Source organism: Rhagoletis pomonella, unplaced genomic scaffold, assembly GCF_013731165.1.
Source record: "Rhagoletis pomonella isolate Grant_MI unplaced genomic scaffold, Rhpom_1.0 Rhpom_scaffold_00006, whole genome shotgun sequence".
Lineage (NCBI taxonomy): Eukaryota > Metazoa > Arthropoda > Insecta > Diptera > Tephritidae > Rhagoletis > Rhagoletis pomonella.
Window position 1 is genome coordinate 65,913,911 of NW_023458560.1, and position 7,431 is coordinate 65,921,341.

A 7,431-nucleotide genomic window follows, 5' to 3' on the forward strand; every position below is an offset into this window, starting at 1 on the left:
TGCCTATTTCTCGTTGTTCGCTTTGTGTTGCCGCAGTATTCGCCACATTATGAAATAAAGCGTATCGCAAGCGATATTTGTTGATGAAAGTGAAAACCTCAGTATATCCAGTAAAAAAACTGTGGTGAAGTCCTTTATGGGGATAAAGTTTCCAGAGGTGAAATTTTAGGTAGCACACAATTTCTTACACGCAATATTTGAAAAAAAGGTCATATAGTACATTAAATTTGAAAGAAATACCATATAATGTATGTACTCTGGTTAATAATATCAAAAAATGTATTAGAACCACCGTTTAATGTTATATTTGATACAAATTAATATTGCTGCCCCGAACGCTCTGCGCCTTGCCACTGAATAATAGATTTACTTAAAATTACATCCCTGGTCCTTGTTCTTTCTGTATCGCATCGTGGTGAATTCACATTTCTCAGAAATTTGACAACAAAACAACACAAAGCGAGTATTTTATTTGCTAATTTTTGCGATTTCTATTGTTTAATGTAAATTTGTCTTTTTAGGATATGTCGAGCCAACAAAGAAAGCGCAGTTGGAAAATTGAGGAATTAGTAATGAAGTAGCAGGCATATTTGGAAAATTATGCCGATAAGCAGGATGGAATTTGGGAAAGTAAGTGCATGGTTGCAGCATATCTATGTATAAAAAGTATTTAATTAAATTGTTTATAGAAATGTTATAAATCGAGTGGCTCATTTACGATGCGCTCCAAACATTTGACGAACTTTTTTTCGCCTTTTCAACGTGCTAAGTAACAAGTTAAGATGACTGCCATCACGGCCGGTAAGAAACCGCAAGCAAAGGGCAGACAACCTTCCAGGAAGCTGCCTCCTGTCCCCGAGCCGAAGCTGCAGTTCAGCAAGAGCAGGTCAGCAAATTGCTACCCTGATCAAACGTAAACTAAAGCGCTCTGCTGTGATTGCACTCCGTAAATGTGAAAACTTGGTGCATGCTGAGAAATATCAAACAAGAAAACTCCGTGATGGACGCCGTGAGATGGAGTAGCGCTGTGTGGCAAAGAAATGCGGCCAATTCGACGGGCCTTAAAAATCCAAATTGGCTTTTGTGATCCGCATCCGCGGTATCAACAATGTTGCACAAAAAGTGCGTAGTTTTACAGTTCTGTCTTCGCCACATTAAAACGGTGTGTTCATCAAATTGAGCAAGGCAGCCATTAATATGCTACGTATGCCGAACCCCCTATATGGGGTTATCCAAATCTTAAATCAGTTTGTGAATTGATGTACAAACGTGGAATGGTCAAGCGTGTCCCAATCTCTACTTTGTGATCGAACGCAAATTTCGCGAAGCGCACGAAATTCAGTGCGTTGATTCACTTCACTTCAAGAAAGCCCCCAACTTCCTGTTGCTATTCAAGCTCAACACATCAACCCGAGGCTGGCGCAAGAAGGTTTTTTTTTTTTTTTGGCTATAGGAACCTAATCGATTGGTCCCCTAAATGGCAAGGTGTATAACCTCAAGTGCCAGGTTTGTAAAACGTGGTGTTTATCCTTCAGTCACAGTTTTTCCTTTATTTGTTGATGTAGATGTCCTCATCGGTGTAAACGAAATTGTGTGATTTGTTTTATCTTATTTGCTTTGTGGAGGTTGATTTAGAAGTGGTGGAGGTTGGTTTGACAGATTATTTCGTTCGTATTTATTTATTTGTTTTTGACAATTAGAGACGGAACACTGAACGACACAAAAGACGATACAACTGAGCTGTAAACACAAATTCAAATTTTAAAAGTTGACTAATTAAACGATTAAACAAAAAGTTTAGTTATAATCTATTTATATATATATTTTTTTTTCTCTATGTACTTAGTATTTGCATACATATATATATATTTTTTCCCATGATTTATTTTTTCTTTTATTTTATTTTTTTCTTTTCTTCATTCTTATGTGTTGGGTGCTTATATATATTTTTTTTCTCATTTACCTTTTTTTTCACTCAAGGTGTATTAAACAAGGTGGTGTTGAGGCAACAGCTGAGTTTTTCGCCGTGGAGGCCATTACGTCAAAATGATGTGTTTGTTGTAACTCATACCAATGACAGTATGGACATCAGCGTATAATTTGTTAGTGTAATTTTTTACTTATATACGGCCAACACCACCTTGTTAAATACGCCTTGTTTTTCACTATAGTGCTTTATCCAGCCCACTTCTGTGTAGGAAGTCAATAAGTTGTTTGTAAATGGTGGGATTTTTTGAAAGCAGAATTTGTTTGAAGTTGTGGTACGTTTGGAAAAGCGTATACTCAATTCTTAGAGTGCTGTAAGCACTGCAGTCGAATATAAGGTGTTCCGCCGTTTCCTTAGTGTTGCACGTATTACAGGTATCTGACCTGTAATGTTGAAATTTGTTTAAGTACGTATTACCGTATGTATGTCCTGTTGCAATTCTGTTAAATAGTTTTATGTCGTATGCTTCTAAGTTCAGTTTTTTGTTTTTAAACCACGGATTGTTTATTTTCAATGTACAAAATTCCGCAATGTCAGGGTCCCAGTTTGGTAGTTTGTTGTTAAATTCGTCTTTGGTTTCAGTCCACAGTCTGGTGCTTATTTTTAGGAGTGCTTCATTTGGGCTTAATTTAGGAGAGAGAGATTTACCGAAATCAATTGCAGTTTTTGCAGCAATGTCGGCTTTTTCGTTTATAGTTATCCCAACATGACTGGGTGTCCATACTATCATTATGTTTTCTATGTTGGATCTGTGTAGTTTGTTGTGAATTTCTGCCACAAGGAAGTTCTGTGTGGTGTGATTGTCGAGGGCTTTGATTGCTGCCTGGCTGTCTGTGAAAATTGCTATCTTTTTGTTCCCGCTGTTGCTTGCTATTGTAGCTGCCTGAGATAGTGCAACTAGCTCACCGTAGGTTGAGGTAAAATTTCCGTCTATGTTAAAAAGGTATGAGACATTGGTTGTTTCCACGTACACTGCACATCCAACTTTATTTGCCATCACCGATGCATCAGTCGCATATATGTAGTAGCCATCATCCTTCAAAGTGTTGATTTTTTGGTTATAAATTGCTCTAAGTTGTGTGGAGGAGAAATTTTTTTTTGAGTTCGATAATTCAGATTGAAAAAGGGTAATATTGTTATGTCTGTTAAAGGCAACATTTGTGTCTATGTTGTTTATGGTTACTTTGAATTTTTCATATGTTCTACTATAGCTTGAATTTATGGCCGGTTTGTCTTGTAATTGGGTTCTTAGTGCCGGGTTGAGGAACCATTGTTTGACCAGTTCTTTAGCTGTCAGCCACACTGCTCTAGATAGAGGTGGGAGTTCGCAGGCTAGCGCGTATCGCATAAGTGTTGGGGTGTTAGGTGGTACTCCTAGACATCTCCGTAGCGTTTCATTAACGCTCGTTTGAAGTTGCTTGTTGTAACCTTTTGGTGCATTGGCGTAACTGGTGCTGGCATATTCAGCTTTGGACCGGACGAATGCTTTAAACAGATTTATTGAGGTTTTAGGGGAGATTCCTGCTTTAATTGATGTTAATTTCGAAATGAGGTTTTTACCTGGAGTTACAGCTTTTTTAATGTTGCTAATATGTACCTTGACCGTTGAGTTTGCGCTGATGGTTCTTCCTAACCACTTAAAGCATTGGACTTGTTCCAAGTTTGTGCTGTTGATTGATATGTTGAACTGTTGTCGGTTATTTGCGGACATATACATGAATTTTGTCTTTTCTAAGTTGAACTTTAGATTTAAGTTATGACACTTTACCTGTAATTCTGCTATTTTATCTTGTAAATTTTGAACTGCTGCTGTTTTGTTTGAGTTTGTGGATACTATGGCTAGGTCGTCAGCGAATTGAAATAGGTGCGTGTGAGGATTGTTGATTTCGTGTAGTTGGGCTGTATATATATTAAATAATGTTGGAGATAAACAGCTACCTTGAGGTAAGCCTGAGTGTATTTTACGGCATGTTTTCCTAAGGTAAGAGTCCTTTTGGAGAAAAAGTTATACGTCCAGTTTGCTATTGATGTTTCTATGTTAGTCTGTAATAGAATATTGTAAAGTGCTACTAAGTCAACTCTGTTGTAGGCATCCGACATATCTAAAAAACATATAAAAACAAAGTTTCTACTGTTCTTTTTATCCGCGACTAGATGAAGCATCTCATTGATGCACATCGTCGCTGATCTTAGTTTACGGTAAGCATAGCTATTGTTGGGTAACTTTTTGTTAGTTTCTAGGAAATCGTTCAGCGATTCCTTAACCATCATATTTATGCTTTTGGCTACTACTGATATTAGTGAAATTGGTCTATAGTTGTTTATGTCATCTGTGCTCTTATTTGCTTTGGGGATTGGTATTACTTTTATTAATCTCCAGGCATTTAGGACTCTGTTGCTGTGAAAGTGTTCTCTCAAGGATGTTAGTAAATTTTGCTTCGCCTCGGTAGACAGTTGCTTTAGGATATTGAATGTGACCCTGTCGAGCCCCCCAGCTGTTGATTTTTTCTTCGCTAGTAATTTTTCAAATTTCATGTATGAGAAATCAATGCTCCCGTTTGACGCGCTTGGAGACGCGTGGAATGATGGACAACACGTGATATTGTGATTGCTAGCTTGTTCCGCTTGTTCTTTTATAATTTCTAAATAGTTGCGGTCGTCTTCGGCTGCCCAGTTGTGCAATGGCCTTTTATTTCCTTTGACATTTCTTATGAAATTCCATGCATTTTTGGAATTAGGGTTAGCATTGATTTCTTCTATTTTAGTGTTATAGCTAGATTTTTTTGCTTTCTTCACTGCGTCTTTCCAGTCACCGGTTGCCTTAATTGATTCCTCCATATCTTCTATGCGGTTAGTATGATTTGCTTTTTTTCGTTTTGCCACGTGTAGTCTGTAGAGTTTATTGAGTTCCTCGCTCCACCATTCTTTAGGAGTGCGATTAGCCTTATTTAAATCAATTTTTATTTTATTCTTGACATTGTCAATCACATTTGTGAAATTTTCTAGATCATCAAAGCTTACCTGCGCTAACTCCCTAGCCAGCTGTTTCTTGGGGATAAAGAAGTTGGGTTTCTTTCCGGTGTTTGTTATCTCTATGGTGATAGGAAAATGCTTGCTGCCTCCTAGATGTACTTGGTGACATTGCCATTTTATCAAACTGCTATTAATATTTGTGAACGTTATGTCTATTACAGACCCGGCACTGTTTCCGGTACGGTGGGTAATAGTTCCGGTGTTGATGCATTGAAGGTTTGTATAGCTGATTTCGTTGATAATAATGCTTCCTTTGGAGTTGCATATTCTGTCTCCCCATGCCTGATGTCTAGCATTGAGATCGCCAGCAAGAATAACGTTTTCGTGATTGTTTAGTGCGATAAGTACACGATTTAGTTCGTTAGTGAAAATAGTAGTGTTGATGTTGGGAGGGAAATATATATTACAAATTGTTATGTTTCTGATTAAATTAGTGGTTTTAGCTATAAGGATGTCAAAAGTGGAGACAAATTTGATTTTAGTGAATTTAATACCTTTTCTGAATCCGATTCCTACACCACCGTAGCCGTCGGTTCTGGTTTTTCTAAGCAAGTTGAAGTTGAATAGGTTATGAATTGTTGTTTGGTTGTCATGTGAGAAAATCTCCTGAAGGCATACTATATCAATGTTGTTGTTACTATTAAAAAGGTCTACATAGTTTTTATTGCTTTTTAAGCTTTGTATGTTATATTGTAATATTTTTATCGAACTGGTCATCATTGCTAATTGAAATTTTGTCTTGTATGTGTACTTTGCCTATATTTTGAATAAGGTTGACTAATGGGTCATTTATATCAATGTTATACCTTTTTATTAGAAGATTTACTAGCCTCTCTATCTCTGTTACCTTACTCCAGTTCGCCATTTCATATACAGGCTGTATGCTTGCTTTAACTCTCGGGGCGTTGTAGGTTGGCTTTGGTGGTGCGGATACTTGTGGAATATTTTTCTTTACAACTTGATTGTATTTGGTAGTAGTGAGTTTTTTGTTAACCACTTCGTCGTTATTGATCATTACTGTTTTTTTTTGTATCTAAATGAGGGAAGTTCCCTTCAAAATCGTCTAAAGCAGAGAATCTGTTATTATTGTTGAGATTGTACATCCCTATTGCCTCTGATTTTGATACCTTTTTAATGGTCATTATTTCTACTACCTTTTTTCTTTTGCCCATACGGAGCATTTGCTACTTTCGAGTGAGTTGTGGGTATCGCCTCCACATAGTATGCATGATTTTGTGTTCTGGTTACATTTGCTATTGCAGCCCTCTGATTTACCACAAACTATACATCTGTTTGCTGCTTTGCACGCCATTTTGGTGTGGCCTAATCTTCCGCAGTTATAGCAGTGTCTAATTCTTGGGATATAATGGACAATTTTTATCTTTACATAGAATATTTCAATTGATTCTGGTATCTCGTTACCTTCAAAGGCTATCTTTACAGAGTACGTCGGGATGAATTTTTCTTTGTCATTAGGGTCTCTTCTGGTAATCCTTGTAATTGATGTGATCGGTATGTCTGAAACTATATTGTTCTTTATTTCCTGTTCCGTGAAATTAAGTGGAATTTGCCTCGCTACTCCGGTGGTTTCCACCATGCTTTTGGGTATGAACGGTCTCATATTATTTTTGAGTAAGTCCGGGTTGTCTATGCATTTGTTTGCTGCTTCGAAATTTTCAAAAAAAAAATTTTATAAAGCGACCTACCTATTGCTTTTATTTTTTTTATTCCTAAAATATTAAAGTTTTTTATTTTGTCCCACAGGAAGAGACCATTTCGCATTTTGTCGTTTTCGATCATTGTAGATTTAGAAGTGTCCACTAGTACACAAAAATCGCACTTGTGCCTATTTGTGTAGCGCACACTGTTGGTGTTTTCATTTTCGCTCTTTTCTTTATTCGCACCGCTACTTTCTGTTGTATCTATTTTTTCACTGTCCGGTTTTTTGTGATTTGCATTTTCACTGCTTTCGCTGATTTTGTCCGCCTTGTCCGTTAGATTTATTTGCGCATTTTTCACGTATGTGCCTTTTTTAACAAGCATCCCTTGTAACGGGATAAACATGCCGTTATTACTTTCAGTTTTAGTTTTTTTGGTTTTGCTAGAATTTTCTGTCTGTTTGGTACAGTCATCGTCAGTTTCGGAATTTCTTCCTGCCTTGTCGAACCTTTGCTACTTTAGATTTTTGCCTTTTCCTAATGTTAGCCGCTTGTTTCCCATTTCTTCCAACCTCAAACCAGTCCGCCCCTGGAGATGTGTTCAGCTCCAGGTTTGTCCCCCCAGTGTCCGACGCCGAAGCGTCACTTTGCATTTTGGCCGCAGCCAGTTACCACCACCTTTGACTCACCTTACTCGAGATGTCCGAATAAAGCACTTAGTGACTTTTAAATATTTTGTCCTTTATTTTTTTT